The following is a 15,245-nucleotide window of genomic DNA, read 5'->3' on the forward strand; positions in this document are numbered from 1 at the left end:
TCTGACTCTCCCTTTATTTATCTTTCTGTTCATTTTCATCGACCCCGGAGCTGCGACAATTAGTTTAATTATTGAATAGTCGGCTGAGAGAAAAATGTACCTGCATCTATTTTGATAATCACATATTTATTTTAGTCATTTTAAGCAAAAAAGACAAACATTTGCTGGTTCCATCTTAGTAAATGTGGGAATATGATGCTTTTTCTGTTAACTAACTTTGCATTTTAGACTATTGGTGAGACAAAGTATATTTGAAGACATGACTTTGGGGCAGTGAGAAATATTACAGGACACTTTTCACAGTTTTCTGATATTTCATAAACAAAATGATTGAGATTCATCAAGAAAATAACTAGCAGATTGATTAATAACTTAAATAGTTGCAGCTCTAGTCAAGCCTGTGTAATTCATCCATTGCCAATTTTAATCTTTGAATGCTACAAAACATATGATCTGCAGTGCATTGGCACAAATTAATGAATTCTCTTCATTAATTAAAAAACTCCTACCTCTTCTAAATGACGGCTTGGTTAATGTTCAGTATACTTCACACTGTGTGAAAGTGTTAAGTAGATCATCAAACTTACAGACAAACCAACACTGGCAACGGTGTTTCCACTCTCAAGTGCAGCACAAGTTGAAACAACTGTAGCTACAATCTAGATATGGACAGTAGACAACCTTGACATTTCATGGTGTATTCATTGTTATAGTATTTTAAGTCAGAAATGAACGAAGCCAGCCTCTTTTTAAAAAACTTATTTATTTGTTAATCTTTTTCACAATTGACTGTACATCCCATATGTTATGGATAGTATAGGGGATTCCAGCATCATCCATGAACTACAACGTCCCGAAGAAACTAACTCAATCAGCATTTGGCTGAACAATGGTAGAATTATGATCAGTACACAGTCAGTCAATCACAGACATTCACTATTATAGGGCTGGCCCCACTGTTCCAGCCTAAAATTGTACTAAAACTTGATATTTTCTATGGAGCTCTGTCTTTTACCTGCCTTGTTCTTTCCCCCCATCTCTCTATCCCTCTGTCTGACAGGGTACCAGCATTGAAATGGATTTGTTGTGGCTAAAATTACACCTGCTCTTCAACCAATTACCTGATCATTCATCCTCCCTCAGCTCTTAGGGCATTCACACACATACACGCACAACAGGCTAAATACCAACCTAATCCATCAACGCATACACACAAAAAACTGGTAATTCTATATTCTCTTTTCAACATATAGTATAGAGAAAGGTACTATTGTGTTATTTCCAGGAGAGCTTTCCATTTCGGCCGCCATAATCCATCACCCTGCCTCGAATATGCAGATAGTCTTGATAAGTGCGCTGGGTGACAACATGACATATTCAAACATATCCCTTTATTTAAATTCATTCTCATTTATATTCATATCCCTCATCCAATGCTGGCCTTGCTCCTCTATTACTGCAGGAACTCATGCAGATCGGTGGTCACAGGGTACAGTGATTGGCTGGTCTTATTTTCATCCATCTCTGATGTACATATTTTACTGTGCAGAGAAAGGTGACACTGGGCTGAGGAACCACAAAGAATCTCACAGACACATTAAATCACACACATCCAGTCCCATGCTAAAACTCTGCACCTCATAACGTGCTAACATCAGTCCATGAAAGTGGTAAAGACAGCCCTGCCACCCTGGTATTGTTCATTGAGTGGTGTGCATGTATCTGTGTGGGTGTGGGGGTAGATATAAGGGGAGGGAAAGATGAAGTAAAAGAATAATGTCTGTGTGGCTAATGGCTCAGTCGTCGACATTCAAAGGCCAGTCACAGTCAAGGCTTTCTTTTAGTTTGTTACTTCATCGATGGCTTCAAATTGCTGAATGTACAGTATGTCTTATTCACTATCAGTGAATGTAAATGATTGCTGCCTGTGTTGGTCAGTGCGCTATCAATGTTCCAAGTTCATCCAAGAAAAGATGCACATTTGCAGGCAGAATAACTTAGAAAGATGGAGAGAGACCAAAATCCTGTCTTGCAAAGTAAATATGTACAGGAGGAAATACTGAGGAAAAGGAGTTCAGATTTAACTCCGAATGAAGTGAAGCCTGATCATAAGTCACACCCAAGCTGAGCTGAATCCGAGCAGCTTCATTACTAATATTACATCTGATATTTCTTAAGTTAAGTGTGAGGAAGAGCATAATGTTTGCCAATTTTGGTTTAGTAGCACCTTTCATATAGGAAATGAAGAAAAAATCAATATAGTTACAAGTACATTATTAATACAGTTTACATTAGAGGTAGTTGCTGTAGATTGCTATAGATTATAGATAGTGCTGGTTTGGCTATACCAAATATCTGCTAAACTAATGATATTGTATTAATGATAACTAGCAAGAGTTAGCATGATATGTTAAACTAAGATACATAGTAAACAAGACTGCATGATATCAGTATGTTAGCAATATCATTAGGAGAATGTTAGCATTCTGACATTAGCATTTAGCTTAAAGCGCAATTGTTCCTGAGTACAGAGCCCAGAGTCTTGATAAAAAATATTTTAAACAAAAAAAAGTTTTTTTTTTTAAATGCAGAACCAATTGAACAGCTGAGATGTACATGTATGTACATTTAGATAGTGCTACTTTGTTGAGTTTGCTATTCATACAGTATTAACTCATGCTACAAAAAGAGGTTTTGCAACTCAAATCCGAGCAGCATTTGGAGCGTCAAAATGGTGAAATACATGTTTTTTGCAGTATGGTCATTTCTGTAGGCATGTCCATGTTCATTTTCTTAAATTTGAGTTTCTGTATGTGTTCTATTTAAGTCTCTAGTTTATCATTCAACAAAAGGTCATCAAGTCTAATGCTATTATAACTCCTAACCCTCTGGAACAACTCTGATTTGTACAGAAGAAGAAAAGTCCCGTAGGAACATTCTGAGATAAAAGGATTTAAAAGATGGAGGCTTGATCTTTGAATGTCAGGAGTAGGTGGTGTGCCAGCCAGGAAATCTCCCATTTATGGTAGGGTTTGTAACGTAAAGAACAGTTTAGTTTCTCTACTGGCCCATGATGCAATGTGTGGCACGCAGGCTGACCTGAGAGCCATTGTCATGGACAGAGCCACTGCTGGCCTTTTGTTAGTGCTGGACAGACCAGCAGACCCCTTGCAGAGGGAGAGACAGAGTGTGTGTGTAACTGCAGTTCAAAGTGTGAATGACAAAGAGGAGAATGATGTGATGGGAGGGGGAAAGTGGCAGGCACAGGAGATGAGAGGGGGAAACAGTCAGACGAGCTGACAGAAACCACTGAGAGCTCGTCGTGACAGTAAAGAATTTCATCACATTAAATGCTGCTGCGCACGCGTGCACGTGCGCGCACACACACACACACACACACACACACACACAAATCACACATGTAGCCCTTATAGAAGTCTAATCAACCTCTGACTATGATGCATCCTCTCTCAGCTTTCCCTGTTGTGTATTTCTGTTGCAAAGAGGTCAATTAAGTTAATTACACTGAAGTTAATTCTCCATCTATTTAACAGGCTAAAAAGGAGAAGATAGAATTATAGTTTTCCTTTTTATATTCTTCTTTTTCATTCAAGGGAATTTAACTTATTCCCTCTTGTCCTTCTCTCTACCTTCCTCCAGCACACACATAGACACTGCCCCAACCCCCATGCCAGTCTGCGCAGCCCAAAATGAAGTGTGTGTGTGTGTGTGCGTGTGCGTGCGTGTGCTCAGAATGTTCTAGTGCATGGGGGGAAGGGGTGTGTGTGTCAATTGTCCTGGCATGCTGCCAGTCTCTCGGTCTCTCATTACCAGTGTGTGTATCAGAGTGTGAGTCTGAGTGTGTGTGTATTTGAGTGCGCAAAGGGGGCCTACCAGCGTGACGGGCGTTACCATGGCAACGCCAGAGCAGGTTCCAGATGCAGTGCATCATATTTCTACAGGATGGCGCATAAGCATACGGACACATGCACGCACAGGAACGTGCAAGCACAGGAACGTGCACGCACGCACACACACAGATAGACACACACACACACATATTAAATCGGCAGGTTAGCCATACAAATAAGTTTTATCATGATGGACAAACTCTCACTTAAACATTCATTCTTCCTTTTATTCTCCTCCGTTCTGAGATGGATCTGGATCTAGCAATCATCTCTCTCTCTCTCTCACACACACACACACACTGTGCACATAAGTTCAGGAGATGATTCAGCCATGAGAATCATACAAGTTCATCTCCAGTGTTGCTAAAGGTGGTCAATTTTAGATTTGCCATTTTAGACCTTGTTAAACAATTTGAATTGATCATTTTTGTATTTTTGATCAATATTTGCATATTCAGCATCTACTGTATAGTGTGGTGTTTTGGTCCTTAGGGATTTCACATATCCTATCCTACTTCTACGCTGTTTCATCTCAATGAAAATTTAAAATGTGTGTTTTCATTTCAGTTTTTCTTTTCTTTGTATTTATTTTTCTCTGCACAGGTGACATCCTAAACAGTTATTCTCCGAAAATTTTACTCCTCATGTCTCTGTCTCTCATGTCTCTGTCTCTCTACCTCTCTGTTACCCACTCTCTTGTCCTCCACGACTCCAACTGTCACACTATCAAACCACGACAGTTTGGAGGACCCTGTGTGTGTTATGAAGAGAGGTGTGTGTGTGTGTATGTGTGTGTATCCATAGGAATCCCTCTGTGTTTATGCAAATGTGAGAGTGTGTGTAGAGTTTCTGTCTGCATTACTTATTCATGACAGCATAGAGTTACTGTATGACCACAGAGTCAGTACACACGCACACACACGCACGCACGCACGCACGCACGCACGCACGCACGCACGCACACACACACACACAGAGTTAGCTCTGAAGACCTTTTTGGAGGATCTCCTGTGTGTATAATAAACAATCATGCACTGGAAAGCATCTTTTTTGGTTTGACAGTTGAAATAACTTGCATTACTTTAAGAAAACTACGCACACAAGCAACAAATATATATACACGGTTTTGTGTGTCATTAAATACAGAAAAAAGGTTCAAGTAGAGGTTCTGTCTTTTGGCAAATGTCCTATTGTATGCTATTGCATCTGCATGTATCGTACTTTCTGCTATCTAATGTCAGTGCTGCTCCAGATTGTGATCAGATACGTCCTCTTTGCTTTAATTATCCTTGAGATGTGACTAGAACTTGACTGTCCACCTGTGGTAAAGTGAATTGATTGGACATAGTTTAGAAAGGCACACACCTGTGTATATAAAGTCCCATAATTCACACTGCATGTCAAGACAAAAACCAAGCCATGAAGTCCAAGGAACTCTCTGCAATAAAATTGTTGCAAGGCATAGATCAGGGAAAGGCACAAAATGAACTTTAAAGCTTTGACTGTTCCCAGGAGCACGGCGGCCTAAATGGAAAAAGTTTGGAAACACCAGAACTCTTCTAAGAGCTAGTCGTCCGACCAAACTGAGCCATCAGGCAAAAAGGGCCCTGGTAAGGGAGGTGACCATGGTTGCTCTGACTTCAGAAGTCCTCTGCAGAGATGGGAGAACCTGCTGGAATGACAACCATGCTTTTATGATAGAGTGGCTGGACGGACGCCATTTTGAGTAAAAGACAGCCTGCTGGTCAGCGCTGAGTGAGGGATGAACGCAGCTAAATACAGAGAGGTCAATGAAGGAAACTTGCTCCAGATTGCATGCGACCTAACAACAGTGACCTGGAGCTAAGACTGTGACTCCAGGACAAGTCTGACTGTCCTTGAGTGGCCCAGCCAAAACCCAGACTTAAAACCCTTAACATCTATGGAGAGACCTGATGATGGCAGTTCATAGATGCTTCCCATCCCATCTGACACGGCTTGAGAGGATCTGCCAGGAAGAACAGGATAAAGTTCCCAAATCCAGGTTTGCAAAGCTCGTAGATTTACCCAAGAAGACTCAGGGCTGTACTTGCTGCCAAAGGGGCTTCTACAAAGTACGAGTACTACTCTGATTTGACTTTCCTGGATCATTAATGGTTCACTTTGAAATTTATGAGAATCTCTCTCACACGAGTGTGTATGGATGTGTGTGTGTGTGTGTGTGTGTGTGAGTGTGTGTGAGAGAGAGAGAGAGAGAGAGAGAGAGAGAGAGGGAGAGAGTGTGCTCCCCTCCCCATCTCTGCTGGATTCTGGCCCGGTGCCAAATGGCAATTGGTTCTCATTCTACCAGGAACAAAAGACCAGCAATGACAGTCAGAGCGAGAGAGAGTGTGAGCGTGCGAGCAAGAGGGAGAAAACGAAAGCGAGAGATAAAGAAGTGGACAGAGGTTAAAACAAAAAGTGAAAAAGAGAGAGAATGACATGGGGAGGGGGCTTTGCAGATTTCACATTTCGGTGAGCACAGAGGACAGAGTGAGAAATGAGTGGAGATTAGAAATGGAGAGTGTAAGAGAGAGAAATAAAGACACGGGTGATGGAGGGTGGGATGAAGGTGAGTTTGCAAAGTTTATAACAAAACTATTAGATGGTAAAAAAAAAATGGGAGTCATTTGTTTTCATTTAGATCAGAAATGCGTGCTGTAGAGCTGTTACACCTCCAGGACCATATTTAAGGAAGCAATACACTTAGCATACAGCATGTTTTCCTCCCTCACACTGTCCCCTCAGACACTATCTTTCCACTCAGACATGCACTGAAATCCAAAAGGAACATGGATCTTTTCCATCAAAAAAAACATGTGAAGTCATTAACAGATGGATGAACCCAGCAATGTTGCAGGATCCATGTCTGAGAGGGGCTTTTGCTAACTTAAAGTTGTACCAATCAATATTTCTATATTAACAGTACCTCACATGTGTAATGTGAAAGCATGTGTAATCAGGTATTATCATCAGGAATCAGTTTCTATAGTACAGCCTGCCTTGCATTGCTAGACAGAGATGCCAACCTCATTTGCAAAGCTGATTTTTAATGGAGAGTGTAGGTGTCCCACATTGATTTAAATGCAAGTTATGAGGCTGTTTCACCTCAAGTTGTACATTTTTAACAGAGTTGTACAATTATTTTATCATCATATAATATTAGTTACACTATCTAATTGACACCAAAATCTATACTGGTCATATTCTCCTCTACATAACCATCTTATGCTACATCCTTTGGTTTGTCCTTGTTTGTTGTTGAGTGTCTGCAACAATGATCATTAAATTCATCATATGTTTGACTCTGCTAAATGTGTTGTAAGGCAGCTTGGGTGGATTAATGTTTATTGTGATTACAAGAATATAAAATGATGTGTCAGAAGGATGGGTGATGATATACCAGGGACTGATTCCTGCATTTTATTCATTTACTCAGCTTTTATTATTTTGTTTATTGCATCTAAAATTTGCTGTTGTTTACTTCTGGATAAAATTAAGTATTGTCTTGGATTTTCACAACTTCTGCAATTCTCCTACAGCTACACTCTCACAGAGAGAGGTTGGGGGTGGGGGGCTGAGGGGGTGGGGGCAGAGAGTTCCTTTCTTTCCTCTCCATCTCCATATCAATGGCAGCAGGACAATCAGCTAGCTAGTTCACACCAGCAGCCTGGCAGGCACACGCACACACACACGCACACACTTGCAGAGCCTCTTTCTCCCTCATTGTCTTTCACCTACTTTCTCAGCTCAACTTGTGCGTATCACCCTCTCGCTCACAAGAAAAAAAAACATATCACCATATTCTTTATCTTTATTATGGTTTTACATAAGGAACGTGGTAATGTAGTTTTTAGAAAAGGTGCTTCCTTATGGAACTGCTGATAATAATATAATGATTTTCAATAATAAATAGGAGAAACAGAGGACGGTGAACTAAGACTATTTGGTTTTATGCTTACACCTAAGCTGACCTAACCAATATGTTCTGAATTAACTGGGTGATGGAGGCTAGTGCTCTCACCAGCAGGTCTCAAATGGAAACAGAAAAGAGAATATTGCAACGCAGCGCTGCTGATTAAAGCCTTGTATCTTGAAAATGTCAGCAGTCATGACTGTCAGGTACTTGTCCATTTTAACCAAATTAAATGGCTTTAAGAGTGCTTCATTATCCCAAGTGTCATAGAGATTTGTTATTCTGCAGAGAAGTGTACGACTGCTTATCTGACGTTCAAACATGCAAATGAACTGTTTGAACAAGCGAGAATATAAAGGATATTGAGATGTCCCAGTGGTCTGGTGGTTATGACACATACCAGCATCCCTGGTTTGATTCCAGTCACAGGCCCATGCTGCATGTCATGTCTGTCTCACTTTGTTTCCTGTTGCCTGTCAATAAGGGCTAAAATGAAAAGGAAAAAAAAAAAAAAATTTAAAAATAGAAAGTATGAATTAGGGCTGATGCAAAAAAAATCATATTGTGATTATTTTTATTTATTATTATTGTGTTCTCTACAAATCAAGCATGTTCTCTCATATCTGGAGAATATGATTTATAGGCTGGGGCATCTCTGAAGCACCACAATGCTTCACTGATGGTATGTTGTGACACATTTTACCTTTATCAAAATATTGCAGCTTCTGCAGTTGGCCATATTGTGGTTTTGATAATATTTCTATTAATTGTTCAGCCCTAGTATGAATTAATTACAGCAGATTATTACCAAAAATCTGAAACAAAGTTACTGCTAAACAATGTCAAAGTAGCTCAGTGTGTAATATTATGTATGTATATAGACATTTATATATATATATATATATATGTGTGTGTGTGTGTGTGTGTGTGTGTGTGTGTGTGTGTGTGAAAGCACATGACTGAGTGTGTCAGAATGTGGGTTCAGCTTTGATGACAAGACAGCACGCCAATTTGCATAATTCCCATAACCGCCCTTCTTTTCCCCTCCCCTCTGCATGTTAATGAGCTGTCGCCATAGACACGCTAATTAAACAGAATACCACACACTGACCCAATCAGGAGTACAGAGGAATGTAGACATCAAACACACACAGACACACACACACACACTTTCTCACTGGCCAATCTATTGCAAGCACAGCACACAAATGTACACACACACACACTAAAATGGACGACAGCAGACAGACACTATACACACACAAATGCTGGAGGCCAACCTGAGTCTCTCTCCTTTCGTTTGGACACATGTTGGAGGAGGACACACTGTAGGTAAATACTGTAGACTGTGTGTGTTTGTGTGTGTCAAGGCAAGAGCGGCAAAAGAGAAGTAACATGACTACTTTTCCTTTTTAGAGTTGTCACTGCCTTTCACACTCACACACACACACACACACAACCATAAATAAGGTGTCTAGACAGCACAGCCGTCAGTCTGCCCTCTGGTGTGTGTTGATCATACATACCAAAGGAGTGACAGAGAGAGAGAGAGAGAGAGAGAGAGAGAGAGAGAGAGCGAGAGAGAGAGAGAGAGAGAGGTATATAAATAAATGTGCATGACTTATGCACTCCTTTAGGAAAGACTGATTCATCTGAATGCCTTGCCTTGTTGACCCTCACAACCATGTACATGCACACGCACACACACACGCACACACACGCACAAAATAATACACTAACCTCCAGGTATGTAAACAAACAGTCACACACATAGGCAGATGCACACATCAGCACACACCAGAGGCACTGTTTTCACCAACACACCACAACAGGGACCCTTAAGTCTGCAACCCCCCCCCCGCTTGTCTTTCAGTCGATCGCCTTGTTATTTACAGTTCTTGTTGTTGTCTTGTTGTTTCTACCGCTTCCTAATGGACCTGGAGGTGAGATTGTTTTGTCAACTGCTGTTTCCAAGGTCAAGAATGAACTTTTTGATGCTCAACAATTTACATATATTTCTGTTCTCCTATTCTCCTAAGCACCGATTAGTATTAGTTTAGTCTGTCTTACATCATTATGTAGAAATGCATTTGTAAGCAGGGACTGTTTAAATGATTTTTTTTTGTTGTTGGTGCGCTCAGATACGCATGAGGAAACACTTGCTCAACAGCCAGCTGCCAGACAGCAGCTTTTTAAATAAAAGAAGCCACTAAATTCACATAATCTTTTAACATATGTCCATTGTTTGTGTTCGAATTCAATTATTTTCTGTAGCACCCATGGAAACAATTCCTGCTTGCAAATGCACACCATTAGAAAATAAAGTTGAAATTATTTTTACAATGATCCTACATACACATTTCTGCAAGTGTCTTCAAGTTGGTTTTCATAGTGCACCGAAATAAAAGGAAAACCCTTTTCAAATTTGCATACTGCATAAACATCAACTGTGCTTATTACCACTCAAAAACTGTGAAATCACCTCAGAAGTGACACTTTAGATCTTTGCATAGAGGAGAGGAGAGGAGAGGAGAGGAGAGAGGAGAGGAGGTGGGATTTAAACTCAATAGGGCAACACTAGCCCTTGGCAGAGACACATACACACAAACACACACAAACACACACACACACAGTCTGAGTAGCCTGAGATGCTCATTGTTATTCTGCACACAGTTGTGGTCACAGACAGGGCCAGGCAGGAGTGCAGACACACACACATACACAGCGAGGCACATGTTGTCATGACACATTACAAATGCTAAATACCATTCAAGATTAAGAAATACAAAAACACCCTTAATTTGCATAGACACAATTGCACATACCGCTACACACTCACACACACACACACACACACATACACACGCACACACTCCACATACAAACACACACATTCCATCAGTGCCAACGTAACATCTGCCACCAATAGACTCTTTGAAAGCAAGCTTTCCTCCTGGCACTCCATGAAACACAGAGAGAGAGAGAGAGAGAGAGAGAGAGAGAGAGAGAGAGAGAGAGAGAGAGAGAGAGAACGAGAGAGAGAGAGAGAGAGAGAGAGAGAGAGAGAGAGAGAGAGAGACAGAGAGAGAGAGACAGAGAGAGGAGAGACTGACTGACTGACAGAAATACAAAGTCTGCAGAAAATTTTGCAATAAATACTGTATGTAAGAACAATTTACACATTACTTTGAGAATCTTTGGGGTGTTAGCATAGCATGGCTACGTCTGTTTTTGTTTGTTTTGAGCTTCACTTCAACCCGTCTGCACAAAAAAATGAACGGTGACTTTGGATTTCATGGATTATTATTTTGATTTTGGCTTTGATTTCACTGAGCCAGCTGCAGCCTGTTTTACCACAATCTTCCACTAGAGGCTGTTAAAGACTGACAGAAAAAAAAAGCATGACCTTTTCCTGTGAGTGGGACTGACAGGGAAGTCGCATAACAGCACAATAAAACTAAATCACAGGGTGTTGTTGTCTCCTAAAGCTCAGTGAGGCTCACAATCTGCTGTAAACTGTAAGGCATCACAGAGTGCACTCAGTTTGTGTGTGTTATGCTGTGCTGCAGTCCTTGAGCAAGGCACAGAAGCTCTGGTGCCTCAGGAATGTTTTGCTGTAGTTGACCTTTGACCTTCACATAAACATTAGTCAGTGTTCACCTGTTTCCTGCCTCTTACCATGACCTGCTTATCTCTTTCTTTCTTGCACACATAACCTGAAAAGCCAACTCATGTCCAGTCAACAGCTGACTACTGTATATAACATCTGTCACCTCGGAGGAGTTTTACCAAATAAAAGCTCATTTTTGAGCCCCGGTGCAATGGAAGCTCTCACCCTGCACTGTTAGTGACATACTGTACTGTATATTCCACCTGTGGTTGTATTGCTTTACAGAAAAAAACAAACACTTTATAAGATCATATTTTCAAGTAAACATCCTGCTACTCCCAGTACTGCATGTCAGTACGTTGCCCTAACAGCTGTAAATGCATCCTATTAGTGCCTTTTCCTTGTCTTACACTAGTGTGGGAGGATGGAAGCAACATTGCCACACAGGTTCTTGTACTTGAGTATTTCCATTTCATGATACTTTATACTTCTACTTCACTACATTTCAGAGGGAAATAATGCACTCCACTACATTCATATGACAGCTGAACTTACATAGATTACATGATTAGTGTTATTAATCTGCCCACCAGTAGCTACAGCATATGGAATAGTTGAAATTAGCTCAGCTATGACCAGCTTTACTAGAGTATTTTTTTATATTGCAGTATTAAGTGAAGGATGCTTCCTCCACCACTGGCACTCAAAAGATCATAGTAATGATTTTGAATGCTTATGCCAGTATGTTTTTATACTGACGTCTCTAATTCTCTCACTTTTAATTCATCAGACTAAAGATGTTCTGTATTGTGCGACGGGCTATTTTCAAAATCTTTCATCTTTCGTTCATTAAAAGATGCTGCAACATCCAAGCTCCACAAGAGTAGTTCACTGATCAAGCAGAATCACAGAGGGAAACAAAAAGCAGCAAACTGAAAATTATAATGTGAACTTGGTTGGAGTGACCTTGAATACACCAACATGGATAGTTTTCAAAACAGCCTCTGCTCATAATCACAGTATCGTGCACTGTGATTAATTAAATTCTGAATACATTATTTATCTCATGCCCTGTTTTCCCTTTTGCTGATTGGATATTTCACATTTTCCCTTTTATTTTCTCTCAGAACATTTTGAATGAACATCAAATCATAAAGTAAGCTTTAGTTATATAGTTAGACCGACTGGAAGCGGGTCCTTTTCTCAATCATCACATGGATGTAATGCCACAAACAAGTGTTTGCAGCTGCCACCGGCCCCAAACAAACCAATCTGCATACACCAACACATACACCACATACACACAAACAAGAGAACACGCAGCTTGGTCTCCATCAGGCAGCACTGGCACAGTGCCCTGAGACGTCGGCACACATCATGGGCACAAAGGAGGGAAGGAAATCCAGACGAAAGAAAGACAAAACAAAACAAAAAAAGAAAGAAAGAAAGAAAGAAAGAGGCTAAAATATCCTCGGAGGAAGACAGAGAGCGCAGCGGATGGCGGGACGACACAGAAATAAAGAAGGCTGAAAGATAAATCTGACAAAAGCGTACCTCGTTTCTGATCCACACCACACAGGGAGAGCAGGAGGGATGTTGCTCTTGATTGCTACAGGGTCCACCTGTCTGTCTGTGTGTCTGTCTGTCCTTCTGCCAGCCTGGATCTTTGTCTGTGTCTGTGCATCTGTCTGCCATCTGTACCTTTCTGTCTGTCTCATATTTTCTAATGTGCCTTTTTTTTCTTGGTGTCTTTCATATCTTAATCTGCAGTTTACTTTATTGTGATGCATATGACTACTTGTCTGTCTGTAGTCTGTATTGGTCTGAGTTTGTCTGTGTGTCTGTTTATTTGAATGTGTCTGTACTCTCACATTTTCTGCATCTTTTGTAGTCTATTGGCCAGTCTGCCATATACAGATACAGTCTACTCCTGCCTGTGTGTCTGTCTGTCTGCTGCAGCCCATTTACACACACACACACACACACACACACACACCCACACACACACACACACCCACACACACACACACACCCACACACACACACACACCCACACACACACACACACCCACACACACACACACACCCACACACACACACACACCCACACACACACACACACCCACACACACACACACACCCACACACACACACACACCCACACACACACACACACACACACACACACTGAAGCACAGATGGACCCACAACCATTTCAGATTCTTCATCACAAAAGCAGTCAGGAGCTTCAGAGCAAACAAGTGCAGAGGAAACAGACACTGCAGGAAGCAGGGGCGAGGCGGGATGAAGTTAATCGGCCATTTTGGAGGACAAGCAGAAGTGCACAAGAAGCCGGCGGGAGGCGATACTTTTTCTTATTAAAGCACTAGAGATGCCCGACTGTCCAAACACCCGACTGTTCCTGTACCTCTCAGTCAAAGGTTTGGACCCAGGCCAAGTCGGGCATCCCACACCCACCAGATTTCCTCTGTTCAATCCCAGCATGCCTTGGCACGACACTGAGTGATTGCAGTCACAACGGCAAAACAGGGAAGAGACAGAAAGAGAGACAGAGAGGCTGGATCCCTGCCATGTCTTCCTTGTAGTGAGTTAATGAAGCAAGAAAAGCTTGGATACACTTCAAGCATCAACTTTCACACACACACACACACACGCACACAGTGGGCACAAAAACCCAAGCCAGCACAGACAGCAGGCATATTGAACACATCTTTCATATTTATTCTAACATGTTCCCACCTCCTGCACAAACAAAAACCCCAACAAGGCGAACAGCCACCAACCCGTCTGAAAACTCACTGTGTGAGCGATGTCTTTGTTCGTGGTTAAATTGTTTGTCGGATGGCTTTTCTGACGTTTCAGTGCTTTTTGATGTAAAGCTGGATCAAGGTGCAAAGAGGAAATACGTCAAAGTGAAATAATATATTCATTCAGCATGAACATCTTTACCTGGCATACAGGTGATGAGTGGAGGGGAGACGGTGTTGTTTTCAGTCTGTGGCAGACTGTCTGAAATCTGAGGGACGGCTGGTTGGATGGGAAGCTGATGTAAAGGCTGGACAAAGGAAATGGAGTGGAGAGATGACAACAAGGAAGAGCGCAGAGATGGTGGTAAATAGTACGATACTGCAGTGATCATTCATTCTTCTCTTCATCTGTAATAAAAAATAATAATCATGACACAGGCTTTCTCACAAAATGATTTTTCATTATCAGGATTTACAAGAATTCAGTTAGCACTACTGCTGAGGGAGCAGGTATGGTAGTCTTTATTTTTGTTATCAGAATTGGTTCTCTTCAAAACATCCATGACAATAAGCAGCTGAAATGTTTCCACGTCTTCGTTTAGTATGTGATTAGAGCCACACCGCTACTGTGGCTGCTTCAACATCCATAAGTTCAACATCCACTTTTGTTGCATAATAAAATCACATTATTACATTTTTTTGAAAAGCATAATATTTCCAATGTATGGATCGCTAGCTGGCAGACAAAAACAAATGCCAGAGACAAAAAGAAAGTAAATTCAGTCCCAAGAGTTTCTTCTTCCACTTGGACTGTCCACTGTCATGATTGAGTCTCTCTACTGGCCAGACATGAAATGTACATTGACATTTTTGACCTATTTATAATGAACATAAGCAAAGTCATCTAGACAGAAAAAAACCCACAACATTTTATGGATGTCTGTGTTTATTTCCTTCAAAACAGGAAAAACTCAACTTTCCTCTGGTTTCATTCATTCATCCATCCAGCAGTTGGTTTTAAA

The sequence above is a fragment of the Seriola dumerili genome, unplaced genomic scaffold, assembly GCF_002260705.1.
Source record: "Seriola dumerili isolate Sdu_G_001 unplaced genomic scaffold, Sdu_1.0 BDQW01000260.1, whole genome shotgun sequence".
NCBI lineage: Eukaryota > Metazoa > Chordata > Actinopteri > Carangiformes > Carangidae > Seriola > Seriola dumerili.